The sequence below is a fragment of the Manis pentadactyla genome, chromosome 2 (genome assembly GCF_030020395.1).
Source record: "Manis pentadactyla isolate mManPen7 chromosome 2, mManPen7.hap1, whole genome shotgun sequence".
Taxonomy (NCBI): domain Eukaryota; kingdom Metazoa; phylum Chordata; class Mammalia; order Pholidota; family Manidae; genus Manis; species Manis pentadactyla.
The window spans coordinates 13,227,127-13,248,632 of NC_080020.1; the positions used below are offsets into that span (position 1 = coordinate 13,227,127).

The 21,506-nt window shown below is 38.9% G+C and overlaps 1 protein-coding gene across 1 annotated transcript in view; it reads left to right on the forward strand.

Annotated features, from left to right (window-relative positions):
* The window catches only part of SPATA13 (spermatogenesis associated 13), a 167,252-nt gene that overhangs the window by 10,977 nt on the left and 134,769 nt on the right, over positions 1-21,506 (forward strand). The window lies entirely within an intron of this gene.

Consider the following 21,506-nt stretch of genomic DNA (forward strand, 5'->3'; position numbering starts at 1 on the left):
CCTTATTGTTTGAAAAGGTTAGCTTTTTATTTCTTTGCATATTTATGCCCTGTAGCTTCTATGCCCAGCATTTGTCTTGAGGTATCTTTACCACTTGGAAGAATTATGATACTCAGTAAATTTGATATGAGGCACAAATTCTATTTAAGGGTTGTAATTAGGAAGGAAGAAGAAAAGCTATAGAAGTAGCAGGCGGAAGAAAACATGGGAAGATTGATTATTTCTTTGACATATCTTCTTGTAGAGTAACTTCAGCATGTATAGGTTTTAAGCTACTACTTAAATTGCGCACACACATTAACATAATAGGAGTATAGTTACATAACCAAAGCATATCTGTAATTACCAGCCATCTCCAGTGAAACCAAGAGAACCAGTTAGGCACCTTAGGCATTTGTGAAAACTTATGTATGATATGGTGGATATTGTCCAATTGAACTTGAACAGTCTGAGAGAAATCAGACAAATTAAAACAACCCATTCCTGGGGAATATTCACATCCCTTATGTTCTTTTAACAGTAAATAGTCTGTAGTTGTAAGATTTTGGAGCGCTACAATTTGCACTTCTCCTAATTCTTGGTTGAGTTCCAACAGTATAGATCCAGTCAAATTTGTTGTTTTACTGTATGCACAGGCCAGCTTAGATATCTCCTTCATTCCCATGGCAAGTCCAGGAGCTGGTGGGATGAGTGCAGCTACAGCTGTAGCAGTGCGTGGATCTTTGTTGGGGTTTTTTGATGATCATCTTCTGGCATGAGTCTTCCAGAGAGTGCTGATGTTGGAAGTTCTCTTTCATATCGTATCTTAGTTCATTTTCGGGGTAGCCCAATTAGGCTTTGATCTTCTGTATAAACGCAAACAGACCCTTTGCCTACACTTTTATGTGCCCTTTATACCCTTGTGTAGAACTCATTGGAGGTTACCACACAGGAACTGCCCTTTTTTGTTTTGTTTTGTTTTGCTTTGTTTTGTTTTTGGTATCACTAATCTACACTTACATGACGAATATTATGTTTACTAGGCTCTCCCCTATACCAGGTCTCCCCCATAAACCCCTTTACAGTCACTGTCCATCAGCATAGCAAAATGTTGTAGAATCACTACTTGCCTTCTCTGTGTTGTATAGCCCTCCCTTTTCTCCTACCCCCCCATGCATGTTAATCTTAATACCCCCTCACTTCTCCCCACCTTATCCCTCCCCACCCACCCATCCTCCCCAGCCCCTTTCCCTTTGGTACCTGTTAGTCCATTCTTGATATCTGTGATTCTGCTGCTGTTTTGCTCCTTCAGTTTTTCCTTTGTTCTTATACTCCACAGATAAGTGAAATCATTTGGTATTTCTCTTTCTCTGCTTGGCTTGTTTCACTGAGCATAATACCCTCCAGCTCCATCCATGTTGCTGCAAATGATTGGATTTTCCCTTTTCTTATGGCTGAATAGTATTCCATTGTGTATATGTACCACATCTTCTTTATCCATTCATCTATCGATGGACATTTAGGTTGCTTCCAATTCTTGGCTATTGTAAATAGTGCTGCGATAAACATAGGGGTGCACTGGTCTTTCTCATACTTGATTGCTGCATTCTTAGGGTAAATTCCTAGGAGTGCAATTCCTGGGTCAAATGGTAAGTCTGTTTTGAGCATTTTGATGTACCTCCATACTGCTTTCCACAAAAGTTGAACTAATTTACATTCCCACCAGCAGTGTAGGAGGGTTCCTCTTTCTCCACAGCCTCGCCAACATTTGTTGTTGTTTGTCTTTTGGATGGCAGCCATCCTTACTGGTGTGAGGTGATACCTCATTGTAGTTTTAATTTGCGTTTCTCTGATAATTAGCGATGTGGAGGATCTTTTCATGTGTCTGTTGGCCATCTGTATTTCTTTTTTGGAGAACTGTCTGTTCAGTTCCTCTGCCCATTTTTTAATTGGGTTATTTGTTTTTTGTTTGTTGAGGCGTGTGAGCTCTTTATATATTCTGGACGTCAAGCCTTTATCGGATGTGTCATTTTCAAATATATTCTCCCATACTGTAGGGATCCTTTTTGTTCTATTGATGGTGTCTTTTGCTGTACAGAAGCTTTTCAGCTTAATATAGTCCCACTTACTCATTTTTGCTGTTGTTTTCCTTGCCCGGGGAGATATGTTCAAGAAGAGGTCACTCATGTTTATGTCTAAGAGGTTTTTGCCTATGTTTTCTTCCAAGAGTTTAATGGTTTCATGACTTACATTCAGGTCTTTGATCCATTTTGAGTTTACTTTTGTATATGGGGTTAGACAATGGTCCAGTTTCATTCTCCTACATGTAGCTGTCCAGTTTTGCCAGCACCACCTGTTGAAGAGACTGTCATTTCCCCATTGTATGTCCATGGCTCCTTTATCAAATATTAATTGACCATATATGTCTGGGTTAATGTCTGGATTCTCTAGTCTGTTCCATTGGTCTGTGGCTCTGCTCTTGTGCCAGTACCAAATTGTCTTATTTACTATGGCTTTATAGTAGAGCTTGAAGTTGGGGAGTGAGATCCCCCCTACTTTATTCTTCTTTCTCAGGATTGCTTTGGCTATTCGGGGTCTTTGGTGTTTCCACATGAATTTTTGAATTATTTGTTCCAGTTCATTGAAGAATGTTGCTGGTAGTTTCATAGGGATTGCATCAAATCTGTATATTGCTTTGGGCAGGATGGCCATTTTGACGATATTAATTCTTCCTAGCCACGAGCATGGGATGAGTTTCCATCTGTTAGTGTCCCCTTTAATTTCTCTTAAGAGTGACTTGTAGTTTTCAGAATATAAGTCTTTAACTTCTTTGGTTAGGTTTATTCCTAGGTATTTTATCTTTTTTGATGCAATTGTGAATGGAGTTGTTTTCCTGATTTCTCTTTCTGTTGTTTCGTTGTTAGTATATAGGAAAGCCACAGATTTCTGTGTGTTGATTTTGTATTCTGCAACTTTGCTGTATTCCGATATCAGTTCTAGTAGTTTTGGGGTGGAGTCTTTAGGGTTTTTATGTACAGTATCATGTCATCTGCAAATAGTGACAGTTTAACTTCTTCTTTACCAATCTGGATTCCTTGTATTTCTTTGTTTTGTCTGATTGCCGTGGCTAGGACCTCCAGTACTATGTTAAATAACAGTGGAGAGAGTGGGCATCCCTGTCTAGTTCCCGATCTCAGAGGGAAAGCTTTCAGCTTCTCGCTGTTCAGTATGATGTTGGCTGTGGGTTTATGGTATATGGCCTTTATTATGTTGAGGTACTTGCCCTCTATTCCCATTTTGCTGAGAGTTTTTATCATGAATGGATGTTGAACTTTGTCAAATGCTTTTTCAGCATCTATGGAGATGATCATGTGGTTTTTGTCTTTTTTTTTGTTGATGTGGTGGATGATGTTGATGGACTTTGGAATGTTGTACCATCCTTGCATCCCTGGGATGAATCCCACTTGGTCATGGTGTATGATCTTTTTGATGTATTTTTGAATTTGGTTTGCTAATATTTTGTTGAGTATTTTTGCATCTACGTTCATCAGGGATATTGGTCTGTAGTTTTCTTTTTTGGTGGGGTCTTTGCCTGGTTTTGGTATTAGGGTGATGTTAGCTTCATAGAATGAGTTTGGGAGTATCCCCTCCTCCTCTATTTTTTGGAAAACTTTAAGGAGAATGGGTATTATGTCTTCCCTGTATGTCTGATAAAATTCCGAGGTAAATCCATCTGGCCCGGGGGTTTTGTTCTTTGGTAGTTTTTTGATTACCGCTTCAATTTCGTTGCTGGTAATTGGTCTGTTTAGATTTTCTTTTTCTTTCTGGGTCAGTCTTGGAAGGTTGTATTTTTCTAGGAAGTTGTCCATTTCTCCTAGGTTTCCCAGCTTGTTAGCATATATGTTTTCATAGTATTCTCTAATAATTCTTTGTATTTCTGTGGGGTCCGTCGTGATTTTTCCTTTCTCGTTTCTGATACTGTTGATTTGTGTTGACTCTCTTTTCTTCTTAATAAGTCTGGCTAGAGGTTTATCTATTTTGTTTATTTTCTCGAAGAACCAGCTCTTGGTTTCATTGATTTTTGCTATTGTTTTATTCTTCTCAATTTTATTTATTTCTTCTCTGATCTTTATTATGTCCCTCCTTCTGCTGACCTTAGGCCTTATCTGTTCTTCTTTTTCCAATTTTGATAATTGTGACATTAGACCATTCATTTGGGATTGCTCTTCCTTTTTTAAATATGCTTGGATTGCTATATACTTTCCTCTTAAGACTGCTTTTGCTGTGTCCCACAGAAGTTGGGGCTTAGTGTTGTTGTTGTCATTTGTTTCCATATATTGCTGGATCTCCATTTTGATTTGGTCATTGATCCATTGATTATTTAGGAGCGTGTTGTTAAGCCTCCATGTGTTTGTGAGCCTCTTTGCTTTCTTTGTACAGTTTATTTCTAGTTTTATGCCTTTGTGGTCTGAAAAGTTGGTTGGTAGGATTTCAATCTTTTGGAATTTTCTGAGGCTCTTTTTGTGGCCTAGTATGTGGTCTATTCTGGAGAATGTTCCATGTGCACTTGAGAAGAATGTATATCCCGCTGCTTTTGGATGTAGAGTTCTATAGATGTCTATTAGGTCCATCTGCTCTACTGTGTTGTTCAGTGCTTCCATGTCCTTACTTATTTTCTGCCCAGTGGATCTATCCTTTGAGGTGAGTGGTGTGTTGAAGTCTCCTAGAATGAATGCATTGCAGTCTATATCCCCCTTTAGTTCTGTTAGTATTTGTTTCACATATGCTGGTGCTCCTGTGTTGGGTGCATATATATTTAGAATGGTTATATCCTCTTGTTTGACTGAGCCCTTTATCATTATGTAGTGTCCTTCTTTATCTCTTGTTACTTTCTTTGTTTTGAAGTCTATTTTGTCTGATATTAGTACTGCAACCCCTGCTTTCTTCTCACTGTTGTTTGCTTGAAATATGTTTTTCCATCCCTTGACTTTTAGTCTGTACATGTCTTTGGGTTTGAGGTGAGTTTCTTGTAAGCAGCATATAGATGGGTCTTGCTTTTTTATCCATTCTGTTACTCTGTGTCTTTTGATTGGTGCATTCAACCCATTAACATTTAGGGTGACTATTGAAAGATATGTACTTATTGCCATTGCAGGCTTTAAATTCGTGGTTACCAAAGGTTCAAGGTTAGCCTCTTTAGTATCTTACTGCCTAACTTAGCTCGCTTATTGAGCTCTTATATACACTGTCTGGAGATTCTTTTCTTCTCTCCCTTCTTGTTCCTCCTCCTCAATTCTTCATGTGTTGGGTGTTTTGTGCTGTGCTCCTTCTAGGAGTGCTCCCATCTAGAGCAGTCCCTGTAAGATGTTCTGTAGAGGTGGTTTGTGGAAAGCAAATTCCCTCAGCTTTTGTTTGTCTGGGAATTGTTTAATCCCACCGTCATATATGAATGATAGTCGTGCTGGATACAGTATCCTTGGTTCAAGGCCCTTCTGTTTCATTGTATTAAATATATCATGCCATTCTCTTCTGGCCTGTAGGGTTTCTGTTGAGAAATCTGATGTTAGCCTGATGGGTTTCCCTTTATAGGTGACCTTTTTCTCTCTAGCTGCCTTTAACACTCTTTCCTTGTCCTTGATCTTTGCCATTTTAATTATTATGTGTCTTGGTGTTGCCCTTCTTGGATCCTTTCTGTTGGGGGTTCTGTGTATTTCCGTGGTCTGTTTGATTACTTCCTCCCCCAGTGTGGGGAAGTTTTCAGCAATTATTTCTTCTAAGATACTTTCCATCTCTTTGCCTCTCTCTTCTTCTTCTGGGACCCCTATAATACGGATATTGCTCCTTTTAGATTGGTCACACAGTTCTCTTAATATTGTTTCATTCCTGGAGATCCTTTTGTCTCTCTCTATGTCAGCTTCTATGCGTTCCTGTTCTCTGATTTCAATTCCATCAATGGCCTCTTGCATTCTATCCATTCTGCTTATAAACCCTTCCAGAGTTTGTTTCATTTCTGCGATCTCCTTTCTGGCATCTGTGATCTCCTTCCGGACTTCATCCCATTTCTCTTGCGTATTTCTCTGCATCTCTGTCAGCATGTTTATGATTCTTATTTTGAATTCTTTTTCAGGAAGACTGGTTAGGTCTGTCTCCTTCTCAGGTATTGACTCTGTGATCTTTGTCTGCCTGTAGCTTTGCCTTTTCATGGTGATAGGAATAGTCTGCAGAACTGGGACGAGTGACGGCTGGAAGGACTTCCTTTCTTGTTGGTTTGTGGCCCTCCTCTCCTGGGAGAACAGCGGCCTCTAGTGGCTTGTGCTGCGCAGCTGTGTGCAGACAGGGTTTCTGCTTCCTGCCCGGCTGCTATGGAGTTAATCTCCGCTGTTGCTGTGGGCGTGGCCTGGCTCGGGCAGCTACTCCAAAATGGTGGAGTCGCATTGGAGCAGGAGCGGCTGGGAGGCTATTTATCTCTGTAAGGGGCCTCCCTGCTCCCTGCAGCCCAGGGGTTAGGGTGCCCAGAGATCCCCGGATTCCCTACCTCTGGATTAAGTGTCCCGCCCTGCCCCTTTAAGACTTCCAAAAAGCACCCGCCAAAACAAAACAACGACCACCAAAAAAATATATATATTTTTTTAATTAAAAAAAAAAGGTGTTCGCTCGTTTTTCTTTATTCTCCGGTGCCAGCCTCAGGCCTCTGCTCACCGGTCTTGCTGCCCTGTTTCCCTAGTATTGGGGTCCCTATCCCTTTAAGACTACCAAAAAGCACTCGCCAAAACAAAACAGCAAAAAAAAAAAAAAAAAAAAAAATGTCACTCGCTTTTCTGGTGTCCTCCTGCACCAGGCCACCGGTGCCCGCTCACTGTTCTTGCTGCCCTGTTTCCCTAGTATTGGGGTCCCTATCCCTTTAAGACTTCCAAAAAGCGCTAACCAAAACAAAACAGCAAAAAAGCAAAAAAAAACAAAAAAAAATGGTCGCGCGCTTTTCTTATGTCCTCTGGCACCCGGCCTCCAGTGCCCGCTCACTGTTCTTTCTGCCCTGTTTCCCTAGTATCCAGGGCCCCCTGGGCATGTACTCTGACTGCGCTCTGGCCCGGATGTCTGGGGCTGGGTGTTCGGCAGTCCTGGGCTCCGTCTCCCTCCCGCTCTGCCTATTCTCCTCCCGCCGGGAGCTGGGGGGAGGGGCGCTCGGCTCCCGCTGGGCCGGGGCTTGTATCTTACCCCCTTCGCGAGGCGCTGGGTTCTCTCAGGTGCGGATGTGGTCTGGATATTGTCCTGTGTCCTCTGGTCTTTATTCTAGGAAGGGTTGTCTTTGTTATATTTTCATAGATATATGTTGTTTTGGGAGGAGATTTCCGCTGCTCTACTCACGCCGCCATCTTCCGCCCCTCCCAGATCATGATCTTACTTGGAAATTTATTTCCCCATTGGCAGCATCCCACAGCTTTCACCTCAGAAGAGTGAGAAATTCAGATCCATGTCAGGATCCACTCACCAACTGCTCACCAGGAGCTCTAGGTGGTTTTAGATTCCCAGGGAAGTGGCTGTTGGGCATCTGAGGCACTCGGGAAGCATTTCCCACCACTGCCTCGTGTTCAGTGCTTCCATTTAGCAAGAGGTGAAGGAAGATGGTGAAGTAGTGCCCTTCACCTCAGAACCTGCAGGGCAGATCTGATGGGATCTGCTGCTTTGGTACAGAGGACGGACAAGGAGAGTTGGTGCTGGGAAGGCTCTGTGCCTCTGATGTGTCTCAGGTACGGTCTTACAACGTCAGTGCGTCCTACTTCTCTCCAAGTGTGATGCAGGTAACAGTGGAGATCTTACAAGGGTTGGATAGGTGGTTTCAGAGGAAGTGGCCTAACAGGGAGGGGACCACACCGGCTTGCTGCTGCTGGGTAGTCTACGCAGGCAGTCAGACCCCTGGCGTTGGTTCTAGGCCTTCCTACTGAACTTGTCTAGGTGAGTTGTGAGGTTTGGATATTTAAGAAGAGGTCTGTGAAATAATTTTGAACTCTTGAGTTTAAAGGCGTACCCAAATCCTGGTGATTGGTTGTGTGGAAGACACAGCAATGGTGCAAAGGTTGTTTGCATTAGTTGGAATAATGTTCATAAAAGTCAACATCTGGCACGGAAGAGGCAAGAATTGGTAGAAGAGAGTGGGGATTTGAGAGTTAAGACAATATATGATTGTGCTCATGAGTTAAAAATTATTACTGATTTTTTTAAATTAAATTTTGAGATCATTGTAGAGTCACATGAATGATATTTATATGATATAGTACAACACCAGCATATTGACATCGACCCAGTGAAGATACAGAACATTTCCCTCACCACAAGCATCCGTCATGTTGCCCATTTAGAGCCACACCCACTTCCCTCCTGCCCATATGCCTCCTTTACCTCTAGCGACCACTAATTTGTACTTTATATAATTTTGTCATTTCAAAAATGTTATAAAATTGGGATTGTAGAGTGAGTTGGATTGCTCTTCTCTCTTAGCATCACTCTCTGAAGATACTAGTCCTTCCTTAGTCATGTGTTTTGCATATATGTTGTCTGACTCTGTAGCTTGCCTTTTTAGCCTCTTAACAGAACAAAGTTTTTAATTTTGATAAGTTTTGATTTATTGATCTTTCCTTTTGTGGATGATGCATTTGGTGTCAAGTCTAAGAACTTTTTGCCCTGCCCTAGATAACAAAAATTTTTTTTTAAAGCTTTATTGTTTTACATTTAAGTCCATGATCTATTTGAGTTACTTTTTGTATAAAATGTGAGATTTAGATCATGGTTCTTTGTGGCGTTGTTTGCCTGTGGATGTTTAATTGCTCAAATACCTTTTTATTGAAAAGGCTATCCCTCTTCCATTCAGTTACTTTTGCATCTGTATAAAAAATCAGTTTGGCATATTTGTGTAGGTCTGTTTGAGTTTTTCTGTCCCATTGAGCTATGTATCTATATGTCAGCTAATAACAGCCTTGATTACTGTAGCTATGAGTATTAAAATTGGGTGGACTGATTACTCCCACTTAATTATTGTTTTTCAAAATTATCTTCACTAGCCTATCCCCTTTCCCTTTCTATATACATTTTAGAATAATCTCATATTTACAAAAAGTCTTGCGGGAATTTAGGGAGAATTGATGTCTTTACTACGTTGAGTCTTCCCATCAGCAGTCTTTCAGGCTGAGACAAAGCATGTCTCTCCATTTCATTCATCAGCATTCTGTAGTTTTCAGTATAAAATTCCTGTTCATGTTTTTCTTAGATTTACACCTAAGTATCTTTGATCAATTGTAAATAGTATTGTATTTTTAATTTTAATGACCGTGTGTTTATTTCTAGTCTGCGTAGAAATAGAATAGATTTTTTTTTTGTATGTTTAGCTTGTATCCTGCAACCTTGTAGAGCTCACTTGTTAGTTGTAGTTTTGTTTGGTAGATTCCTTGGGATTTTCTATGTAGACAGTCATGTTATCTGCAAATAGGGATGGTTTAATGTCTTCCTTTCCAACATGTATGCAGTTATTTCCTTTTCTTGCCTTATTGTGCTGGTTATAACTGCTAGCACTGTGTTGAATAAGAATGGTGAGAGCAAACATCTTTACATTTTGTTTATGATTATAGGGGAAAACATCCTGCCTTCCGCCATTAAGTATAATGTTAGCTGTAGGTTTTTGGTAGATGCTGTTTATCAAGTTCAAGAAGTTTACCTCTATTCCTGTTTTTGAGTGTTCTTTTCTTTTTATAATGAATAGGTGTTGAACTTTATCAAATTTTCTTTTCTGTATCAATTGAAAGGATCATATGATTTTTCTACTTTAGCCTGTTAATATGGTGGATTATATTGATTAATTTCCAAATGTTGAACGAGTCTTAATCCCTCAAATAAACCCACATGGCATAAATACCACTTGGTCATGTACATAATTATATTTATATGTTGCTGAGCTCTATTTTATTTTGGTAAGCATTCTGTGTCTATATTCATGAGTGATATTGGCCTGTAGTTTGTTTTCTTTTGTGGGGGTACTATCTTTATCTGGTTTTGGTATCAGGATAAAATTAGCTTCATAAAATAAATGGAGAAGTAGTCCCTCCTCTTACATTTTCTGTAAAAGATAGTGTAGAATTGGTGTTTATTCTTTTTTTTATTACAGTATCATTTATATACAATCTTTTTTTGGTGTCATTAATATGCAATTACATGAGTAACGTTGTGGTTACTAGATCCCCCCCATTATCAAGTCCCCACCACATTCCCCATTACAGTTACTGTCCATCAGCATAGTAAGATACTGTAGAGTTACGACTTGTCTTCTCTACTGCCTCTCCTCAACCCCTACATTATGTGTGCTAATTGTAATGCCCCTTTTCCCCTTACCCCTCCCTTCCCACCCATCTCCCCCAGTCCCATCCTCCCCAGTCCATTTCCCTTTGGTAACTATTAGTCCATTCTTGGGTTCTGTGAATCTGCTGCTGTTTTGTTCCATCAGTTTTTCTTTGTTCTTATACTCCACAGATGAGTGAAATCATTTGGTACTTGCCTTTCTCTGCCTGGCTTATTTAACTGAGCATAATACCCTCTAACTCCATCCATGCTGTTGCAAATGGTAGGCTTTGTTTTCTTCTTATGTCTAAATAATATTCCATTATGTATATGTACCACATCTTCTTTATCCATACATCTACTGATGGACACTTAGGTTGCTTCCATTTCTTGGCTATTGTAAATAGTGCTGCGATAAACATAGGGGTGCATATCCCTTTTTCAAACTGGGCTGCTGCATTCTTAGGATAAATTCCTAGAAGTGGAATTCCTGGGTCAAATGGTATTTCTATTTTGAGTTTTTTGAGGACCCTCCATACTGCTTTCCACAATGGTTGAACTAATTTACATCCCACCAACAGTGTAGGAGGGTTCCCCTTTCTCCACATCCTTACCAACATTTGTTGCTATTTGTCTTTTGGATAATGTCCATCCTAACTGGTGTGAGGTGATATCTCATTGTGGTTTTAATTTGCATTTCTCTGATGATGAGTGATGTGGAGCATCTTTTCATGTATCTGTTGGCCATCTGAATTTCTTCTTTGGAGAAGTGTCTGTTCAGCTTTTTTTAGTTGGATTATTTGCTATTTTTTGTTGAGGTGCATGAGCTCTTTATATATTTTGGATGTCAACCCCTTATCAGATATGACATTTTTGAATTGATACACAATCTTATATTGGTTTCAGGTATACAACACAGTGGTTCAGCAGTTACCCATATTATGAAATCATCACCTCCACTATTGCAGTTACTGTCTGTCAACATAGGAAGATATAACAGAATCAGTGGCTCCACTCTCCATGCTGCACTACTATCTCTGTAAACAACTTTTATTACAATTGAGAATTTTTTGCCCCTTTATCCCCCCTATCCATCAACCCCAACCCCTCCCCCATGGTAACCACCAGTCACTTCTAAGGGTCTGTGAGTCTACTGCTGTTTTATTCATTTGGTTTTGCTTCATTTTCATATTCCACAAATAAGTGAAATCATGTAGTATTTGTCTTCCTCTGCCTGATTATTTCACTGAGCGTAATACCCTCTAGGTCCATCCATGTTGCTGCAAATGGCAGGATTTCTTTTTTTATGGGTGAGTAATAATCCATTGTGGTGTATGTGTACTGTATCTTCTTTATCCATTCATCTGTTGATGGACACTTAGATTGCTTCCATATCTTGGCTATTGTAAATGATGCGGTGATAAGCAGGGGTGCATATATCTTTCCAAATCAGGGATTTTGTTTTCTTTGGGTAAATTCCTAGAAGTGGAATTACTGGGTTGAATGGTATTCTACTCAAATGTGTCCAGGAAAAAATTGCTCATGCTTGTGTTCAAGAGATTTTGCCCAAGTTTTCTTCTGAGTTTTATGGTTTCATGTCTTACACTCAGATCTTTGATCGATTTCAAATTTACTTTTGTGTGTTGAGTTAGGCAGTAATCCAGTTTCATTGTCTTCCATGTAGCTGTCCAGTATTCCCAACACCAGTTATTGAAAATGATGTCTTTTCCCCACTGTATATTCATATCCTTCGTCATGTATTAATTGACTATATATGCATGAGTTTATACCTAGGCTCTCTCTTCTGTTCCATTGATCTATGGGTCTGTTCTTTCACTAGTACCATGCTGTTTTGATTATAGTAGCTTTGTAGTATAGCTTGAAGTCAGGGAGCATAATAGCCCCCTCTTCATTCTTTCTCAGGATTGCTTTTGCTATTCAGGGTCTTTTGTGCTTCCATATTTTAGGATTTGTTCTATTTCATTGAAAAATGCCATTGGTATTTTGATGGGGATTGAATTGAATCTGTAAATTGCTTTGGGTAGGATGGCCATTTTGAGAATATTAATTCTTCTTATCCATGAGCACAGGATGTATCTCCATTTATTGGTTTCTTCTTTAATTTCTCTCATGATTTTCAGAGTGTAGGTCTTTCACTTCCTTGGTTAGGTTTATTCTGAGGTATTTTATTCTTTTTGATGTAATTGTAAATGGAGTTGTTTCCTGATTTCTCTTTCTGCTAATTTGTTGTGACTATATAAGAGTGAGACAGATTTCTGTGTATTAATTTTGTGTCCTGCAACTGAACTGAATTGTTATTCTAATAGTTTTTTGGTGGAATCTTTCGGGTTTTCTATGTATAATGACGTGTTATCTGCAAATAATGGCAGTTTAACTTCTACCTTCCCAACTTGGAAGTCTTTTATCTCTTTGTGTTGTCTGATTCCCATGGCTAGGACCTCCAGTACTATGTTGAATAAAAGGACATCCTTGAGAGTGGACATCCTTGTCTTGTTCCTGATCTTAGAGGAAAAGTGTTCAGCTTTTTGCCATTGAGTATGATGTTAGCTATGAGTTTGTCATATATGACCTTTATTATGTTGGTATACTTGCCTTCTATACCCATTTTGTTGAAAATTTTTGCATTGAATGAATGGATCTTGAGTTGTGTCAAATGCTTTTTCAGCATCTATTGAGATGATCGTGTGGTTTTTATTCTTCTTTTTGTTGATGTATGATACTGATTGATCTATGAATATTATACCATCTTTGCATGCCTGGAAAAATCCCAGCTGGTTGTGGTGGATGATCCTTTTGAGTATTTTTGGTTTTGGTTTGCTGATATTTTATTGAGGATTTTTCCATCTATGTTTATCTGGGTTATTGGTCTATAAATTTTTTTTGTAGTGTCTTTGTTTGGTTTTGGTATTAGAGGGATGCTGGCTTCATAGAATGAGTTTGGAAGTATTCCTTCCTCTTCTACTTCTTGGGATACTTTAAGAAGGATGGGTATTAACTCTTCTTTAAATGGTAGAATTTGGCTGGGAAGCCATCTGGTGCTGGACTTCTGTTTTTTGGGAATTTTTCTATTACCAATTCAGTTTCATTGCTGGGAATTGGTTTGTTCAGATTTTCTGTTTCTTCCTGGGTCAGTCTTGGAAGGTTGTATTTTTCCAGGAAGTTGTCCATTTCTTCTCGGTTGTCCAATTTATTGGCATATAATTTTTCATAGAATTCCCTAATAATTCTTTGTATTTCTGTGGTATCCACTGTGACTATTCCTTTTTCATTTCTGATTTTGTTTGTGTATTCTTTATTCCTTGATGAGTCTGGGCAGGGGTTTGTCTCTTTTTGTTTACTTTCTCAAAGAACGAGCTCCTGGTTTCATTGATTTTTTTTCTATTGTCTTATTCTTCTCTGTTTTATTTATGTCTGCTCTTATCTTTTTTATGTCCCTCCTACTAACTTCTATATCATTTGTTCTTCATTTTCTAGTTTCTTTAATTGTGAATTTAGACTTTTTACTTGTCATTGTTCTTGTTTCTTGAGGTAGGCCTATATTGCTGTGTATGTCCCTCTTAGAACAGCTTTTGCAGCATCCCACAGATTTTGGACTGTTGCATTTTTGTTTTCATTTGTTTCCATGTATTGCTTGATTTCTGTTTTGTTTATTGATCCATTGATTATTTAGAAGCATGTTGTTTAGCCTCCATGAGCTTGTGGGTTTTTTTTATTTTCTTCATGAAATTTATTTCTAGTTTCATACCACTGTGGTCTGAGAAGTTGCTTGATAAAATCTCAATCTTTTTGAATTTATTGAGTTTCTTTTGGGGCCTAGCATGTTATCTATTCTGGAGAATGTTCCAGGTACACTTGAGAAAAATGTGTATCCTGCTGCTTTTGGGTGGATGTTTTGTAAATATCTGTTAAGCACATCTGATCAATATGGTGTTCAGTGCCTCTGTTTCCTTATTTATTTTCTGTCTGGTTGAACTGTCTATTGATATGACTGGTATGTTAAATTCTCCTAAACTGAGTAAGTTGTAGTCTATTTGCCCCTTTAATTTTGTTAGTATTTGTTTTATATATTTAGGTGTTTCTATGTTGGGAACATAGATATTAATAATGGTTATAGCCTCTTGTTATACTGATACCTTTATCATTATGTAATGTTCTTTTTTGCTTCTTGTTACTTTCTTTGTTTTGAAGTCTGTTTTGTCTGATATAAGTACTGCTACTCCTACTTTTTTCTCCCTATTATTTGCATGAAATATCTTTTTCCATCCCTTCACTTTCAGTCTGTGTATGTCTTTGGCTCTGAAATGAGTCTCTTGTAGACCACATATAGATGGGTCTTGTTTCTTTATTCATTCTGCCACTGTATGTCTTTTGATTGGTTCATTCAGTCCATTTACATTTAAGATAATTATTGATAGGTATGTACTTAATTGCCATTTTTTTGTTTTCTGGTTGTTTTTATGATTCCTCTCTGTTCCTTTCTTCCTCTCTTATACTCTTCTGTTGTTATTTGATGTTTTTTTATGTTGTGATTGGATTACTTTAAAAATTTTTTGTGTATTATAGGCTTTAGGTTTGTGGTTACCGTGAAGTTTAAGGATAGCTTCCTAACTACATAATCACCTGTATTGTTGATGATTGCTCTATTTCAAAGACAATCTAAAAGTACTTTTTTCTTCTTCCTATTTCACACTTTTTGTATTAGATGTCATAATCTGCACTTCTGTGTATCCCTTGACTGATTTTGTGTATAGTCGGTTTTACTATTTTTGTTTTGTTTTAATTTTGTACTGGCTTGGTAAGTAATTGGTCTACTATCACAGTGGGTTTATTTTCACTGGTGAAAACTAGTTAGGCTTAGGAATATTACCATCTGCATAAGTTCCTTCAACATATCCTGTAATGCTGGTTTAGTGATTATAAATTCCTTCAGCTTTCAAATTTGAATGATAATCTTACTGGATAGAGAATTCTTGGTTGAATGTCCTTCTGTTTTAAAACATTAAATATTCCATGCCATTCCTGGCCTGTATAATTTCTGCTGAGAAGTCTGCTGATAGCCTGACGGGGTTTCCCTTATCAGTCATCTTTTTTCTTTCTCTGGCTGCTTTCAATATTCTCTCCTTGTCCTTAATCTTTGTCATTGTAATAATTATATGTCTTGGTGTTGTCTTCCTGGGCTTCCATTTTTTGGGGGCTCTCTGTGCTTTCATGACCTGAGTGTGTGTTTCCTTCCCCAGATTGGGGAAGTTTTCAACAGTTATTTTCTCAGAGAGACTTTCTATCCCTTTGTCCCTCTCTTCTCCTTCTGGTACCCCTATCATGTAAATATTGTTTCTTTTGGAGTTGTCACATAGCTCTCTTATCATTCTTTCATTCCTAGAGATTCTTTCTTCTCTTTGTTCCTCAGCTTCATTGTGTTTCTATTCTCTAATTTCTATGTCATTGATTGTCTCCTCTACTTGCAGTGATCTATTCATTTCTTCCATTGTATATTTCATTCCAGTTATTGTATTCTTCAGCTCTGAGTGGCTCTTTTCCAGCTCTTGTATCTCTTTGTTGAAGTCTTCCGTGAGATCTTCACTACTTTTCTGCACATCAGTGAGCATATTTATGACTATTACTTTGAAGTCTTTATCAAGAAATTGGTGATCTCCATTTCATTATCCCTCTTTCTGGTGTCATATCCTGTAGTTTTGTTTGAAATATATTCCTCTGCCTCCTCATCTTGTCAGGGTTTCTGTCTTTCTTCCTTTCTATTAGATGGATCTGCTGTGCTTCCTGGCCTAAGAGAATAATATCTTTATGAAGAAGGTATCCTGTGGTGCCAAGAAGCTCAAGATTCTTTCTCTCCAATGCTGGGTTCTCCTTTGAGGTGGAGCCGTGGTTGCTCTTGGTGGGCAGTGGGCAGGTCTGCCTTTCTCTTTGCCTTCCAGCAGTGGTCTCCCTCAGTCCTCTGCAGCTGGGAGTTTCCCTCATCCAGCCCTGTGTGATCAGAGCAGTGGCTTCTGCTGGGATCATTGTGGGCAGGGCTGCCCTTTGCCTGCCCTGCAGTGATGGTTGGGCTACTGGGTTAACAAGGTAGGTGGGGCCGTCACAAGGCTCTGGGGCAGGCACGTGGAGCAGGGAGTACCGTGGTGGCAGGGCACGGGATTGTGCATTGGTGCTGGTGACTTGTGTGGGTGTGCCCTGGCAGCTGCTAGGTGTGTGGCACTGGGCTGGGCTGCCCAGGAGGAGGATGGAGTGCTTGGAGATGGCTTTTGCAGGCACCTCTCTAATTGGGCTGAGACAGGGCTGAAGAAAGCTGGGAAAGCCTCCCTTTGCCTGCCAGGTAGCAAATTCTGATGCTGTTGGGCTGGGAGGGCTGGTGCACTGGTGGTATGCGGGGAAGAGCCTTGAGGCTGTGACACCAGCAAGGGGTATGGAGCATCTGAAGTTCCTGAGAGTGCCCAACCTGTTGGACCAAGGAAGGGCTGGGGAAATGTCATCCACCTGCCCTTTTCCCTTTGGAGAGAGCTCCATCCAACACTTGTGCCTCTGGACCCATCTGCTACTGGAAAATCTTTCAAACTGCCACCTTGTTTTGGGTCTCAGCAGGACCAGTGCCGTGTGCCTGTCCTCTACAAGGGCTGGAGTCTCATCCTCCCAGAGTGTTCCAACTATCCCTGGTATCCAGCCCTGCTAAGCACTAGAACCCAATGCATTGTGGACTCACATTCCTAGAGCGTATCTCCAGGGCCAGGTATACAGAGTTCCTGAGTGTCTATCCCCTTCCTACTTTGTTCCTCTTCCTCCTGCCTGTGGTCTGGGATGGGGGAAGGGCTTGGGTCCCACCTGAGTGCAACTCTGCCACTACCCTTCTCTGTGTGGTCTTCTCTTCCCCAGGGGTGGGTGGTCTGTTTTGCAGTCTTCAGGTCGTTTTCAGCGTTGGTTGTATTTGCTGTAGTGCTTCCTTGGTGTGTGTGTGGGAGGAGGTTTCCACCTTGCCCTCTTACTCTGCCATCTTTTTTCCAAAACTAATTTTCATTCTTTTGTAAACATTTGGTTGAATTCTTCAGTGAGACCATCTAGGCCTTAAGATTTCTTTTTTGTAGTTCCAAAATTATAAATTGAATTTCCTTAATGGGTATCTATTTCATGTTCTGTGAGTGGTGGGTAGTTCTGTGTTTTTTGAGCAAGTGGTCCATTTTGTCTGAGTTGCAAAATATATGTTCATAGTATTCCTTTATCCTTCTGATATCTACAGGATCTGTAGTGATATCTTTTTCATTATGTTGTATATTGTGTCTTGCATCTTTTTTCTTTGTCAGTTTTGTTATAAGTTTGTATACTTTATTAAATCTTTTAAAGGAACCTGTCTGTTTAACTGATTTTCTTTATTTTTCTATTTTCAGTTTCTGATGATCTGGTCTTATCTTTACTTTCTTCCTTCTGCTTGCTTTGGGTTTATTTTGCCCTTTTTCCAGGTTTTTTGAGGTGGGAGCTTAGATTATTGATTTGAGAAGTTGCTCTTTTCTCATGTATGCATTTTATGCTATAAATTTCCCTCAGAGTATTGCTTTTGCTGTGTCCTACAAATCTCAGTATGTTGCATTTTTATTTTTATTCACTTAAATATATTTTTAAAGTTTCCTTTTAGACTTCCCCTTTGGCTTATAGGTTATTTAGAAGTGTTTTTAGTTTCTAAGTGTTTGGTGACTTTCCTATCTTTCTGCTATTGGTGTCTAGTTTATTCCATTATGGAAGTCCTTTTACATTTTGTGAGGTATGTTTTATTGCCCGGATATTGTCTATCCTGATGATGTTCTGTTCCATGTGCAGTTGAAAGGAGTATGTCCTGCTGTTATAGGGTGAAGTGTGTTGTAACTGTCTCATCCTGTCAGTTGATGATGTTATTCCTGAAAAGGAGTAATTGTTGTAGTGACGCTGGTAGTGGGTGCTTGTGTTTTTTTTTCTTTTTTCTTTTTTCTGATAAGGGACAGGGGCATCAGGATCATATACAGCAGGGAACTTGAAGTCATATTGTCTGGCAAAAATAAGGAGATTAAAAATCAATATTGCCAATTTAGGACAACTTTGACAACTATCCAAGGAGAGAGTAGAATTTATATTCTCTATTGAAAATGTAGGTACTGGAAGGCCATTTCATTGCACTATTGTTTTAGAGTTAGAATGTCTGAATAAAACCAAGCTTGATCTCAAAACAGACAGCTGAAGCTGCCAGCCAGGACTGGAGGAATAAGATATTCCTCCAGGTTGTCTAGATTACTTCTTTTTGAGTAGTATTTATGTTTTAACTAACTTACTGTTTGTATATTCAATCATTATTTTAATTAGATCCAGAGTAGAGAAATGGATATAAAAGCTTGAATATCAGTCTATTCTAAAATATTTGTTGAGTAGTTCCTCTACTCTAGACGTGGTGCTGGTTTCTGAGGATATAAAATTAAACTAGAGAAACATGGACTTGTATTTTTTATTCTCCCACAAAAGAAAATCTAGACATCCCAGTGGCTTCTTTAAGACTGACTGGTAAAAAACGTAAGAGTAAAGTCAACTTTAAAGACTGTTTTAGTTTCAGATGCTGCAACTTACATTTGAAAAATAATATTAAAAATATTTTGCAGGGAAAGTATGTTTTATTACTTGGTTATTTAGTCACTTTGAATTAAAAACCTGGCATTTCTTGCATGTCTCCTTCTGTCTGCCAGGTGCTGAAGTTGGGGAGGGGGTCTGGGTTTGCTCAGTCCCCAGTGTGCTTCTTTAATAAGTCTGATTGTTATAAAGATAGAAGCCACGTATAAATTTCTTAAACTTGACATCCATTTTTATGTTTTATTTAAAAAAAATATAATCTTCAATCTTCACTGTATCCTGGAAAAATAGCTGTTTACATCATCTCTTCAATCACACAGCTTTTTTCTACATAAGTCACATTGAATTTAAATGCAAACAGATCTGGTATCGGTATCAATACTGAAGTTTCTTCACGTTGTTTTGTAAACACACCATTAGTTTAACCTGTTTAACCAGGTACAATTACAGAAGGGCCACAAAGACCTTGGTCTATTACTTTTTATGTAACAACAAAAATGAGAAAATACAGCTAAATATATCATAGTATTTGCTATTTCTCCCCATGACATCATAGTTTCCCTTTAATATCTTTTTTCAGATCATGAAAACATGTTATTTTCCCAGAAAGGCATTTGCTGATTAATGGGGTCAGGCCAGTCCAAGGACAGACTAAGCACACAAGAACCTGGCGCAGTTCCTAGAAATGGTGCTTAGCCTCTTGCTCTCACCTTGGGGCTCTTCAGTTTAATTACTGTGTTTTCTGTGAAATAGAGCGGGGGAATTCTCTAAACAAGCTCCTTATATCTAAGTGAATGATAGATGATTGGTTGATAACCTATTAATTGTTAATAAATAACAAACTCCTGCTTTACTTTGTATCATTTTGTTACCGAGCCTCCTCCTTTCTTCCTAGTATAAACTAGAGGTTGAAAATGGTACTGTCTATTCAACTTTATTATTCCTTAATCAAAGCATGCTGGCATGAATACTACTTTATTTCCCTGATTCACCATTAATTTTAACTTAATTAAGTTCTTATAGATATTTGAAAGAAATTGATCAAATACTTTTATAATAATTCTGACATGTATCAGTGAGTCTGACTGATATGGTTTACCTTAGATACAGGAGATAACTTCTTTGAACCTTTATTGTGTCCCTCTCTCAAATAAATCTAGCTGACAATAAATGACCCTGTCTGTTTTCTGTGTCTCTTTTTGTCGTCTCCTGCCAGCGTGTGAGCTCTGGAAGATGGAGCGCTATGGCCGGTTTATCTTCGTATCTCTAGTCTGTGACAGCCCAGATGTTGCACGTGCTTATGCCTTGTGGTAACAGAGGGGTCATGCAGTTTGGGTGGAGGCTCTAGAGGTTCTGCCTACGGAGTCCACAGAAGAATTTGACTCAGTGTTAGCAAACTTGCTGATTTTCTAAGAGAATCCAGAAATCTGTATTTTTAAGCAAAACATCTTTTCTTAAATATTGAAAATTAATTGTTTTTAAAAAACTCCCTGTATCAGCATGCATACTATGCAATTCAACCTGTAAAGCTGCTTTATGGTACGGCTGCCATGAATCAAGGTCATTTTGATACTTCTAAGGAACATGGATTTGTCTTCATATGGCAAGAGCTTTTTTAAACTATACAATTATAGCATTACTTGTATACAGTTATTAAGAGTACTGCTAATAACAAGTGCATAATAAATGAGCTTACTGTGTGTCATGTGTTGCTAGGCAGGTTTTATTACCCATATAAGAAAGATGCACAAACTGAAGATTACTAAGTTTCATGACCCAAGAGGGCACATTGTGTCTAATGGTTGAGCTGAGTTCTTAACTCAGCAGTTTATATTGCACCATTCCTGCCTCTTACCACGTTCTGTCTAGACTAAGAATGAACTGACAACACAGCCAAGCAGCTAGCCTCATTTCTTTCTTTTTTTTTAAACAGCCTTAGTGAAATATAACGGACATACCATACAGTTACCCATTTAAAGTGCAAATCTCAATGTTTTTTTAGTATATTCAGAGTCGTTCCAATCACCATAGTCAATTTTAGAACATTTGCACCCAAAAAGAAACCCTTGTACCCATTAGCAGTCACTCATTTCCCCCCAAGCTCCCAGCCCTGTCACTTTAGATTTGCCTTTTCAAGACAGCTCATAAATGGAATCATACAATATGTGGCCCTTTGTGTCTAGCTTCTTCACTCAACATAACATTACAAGGTTTGTTCTTGTTGTAGCCTGTATCAGTATTTCATCTATTGCTAAATAATATTTCATTGTGTGCACATATATAGTAACTGTGTCTAACCTTTTCCCAAAGTGACCCGCCATTTTACATTCCACCCAGCAACATGTGAGGGTTCCAGTTTCCCTACTTCCTCACCAATGTTTGTATTTTTGAAAATTGTGGTAAAACTCAATATCAAAATTGTCCATCTTAACCATTTGAAAATGTACAGTTCAATAGTATTAAGTATATTCATATTGTTGTACAGCCATCACCACCATCCACTCCATAATTCTTTTCACCTTGTAGAATTAGAACTCTGCCCCCATTAAACAATAAGTCTATTCTCCCCTGCCCTCAGCGCCTGGCACCCA